This window comes from Merops nubicus, unplaced genomic scaffold (assembly GCF_000691845.1).
Source record: "Merops nubicus isolate BGI_N331 unplaced genomic scaffold, ASM69184v1 scaffold14163, whole genome shotgun sequence".
NCBI classification, from domain to species: Eukaryota; Metazoa; Chordata; class Aves; order Coraciiformes; family Meropidae; genus Merops; species Merops nubicus.
This window is the reverse complement of record NW_008601051.1, coordinates 7,939-8,648: the sequence shown is the minus strand read 5'-3', so window position 1 is coordinate 8,648 and position 710 is coordinate 7,939.

The window sequence follows — 710 nt, the reverse complement described above, 5'->3', positions numbered from 1 at the left end:
GGGGATGGACTTCTTAGTGGGGTCTGTTGGCAGAGGTCAAGGGGTGATGGTTTGGAACTCAAAGAGGGCGATCTAGACTGGCCATAAGGGAGAAATTTTGGATGCTGAGGGTGATGAGCCCCTGTCCCAGGCTGCCCAGAGAGGTCGTCACTGCCCCATCCCTGGAACCATCCCAGGGGAGGTTGGCCGGGGCTCTGAGCACCCTGCTCTAGCTGCAGATGTCCCTGCTGAGTGCAGGGGGTTGGACTCCATGTCCTTAAAAGGTCCCTTCCCACCCAGAGCATTCTATCATTCTATGATTATTCCAATGGCTGTATCACGTGAAAGATTTGAGAGACATGACTCAAGGAGCAAAGACTCCACACTTCTGGGCATAAACCATATTCAGCATCCTTTAATGACAGGAAAGAAAAACAGGTGCTCTCTGAGCCTGATTCTGAATCAATCTGCAAAATCCAGCTGCTGTTTATCACCCCTTTGCCTTGGGTGAACCTTTTCAGATCCCTGCACGGCCAGAGGCCCCCTCCCCACCATCGCTGCCTCTCTCCTGGAAGCATCCAGGCACTGCTGGGGGAGCAGCCTTGCCCACCCCATCATTCCTGGGCCGACCCATCTGCTCCCCAGATGTCCCCATGCTCACCCAGTTTGTTGTAGTGGATTCAGCCAGAGCTCCTGGCTTCCCAGGGCAGAGGAGAGGGCTTTGTGAGGCG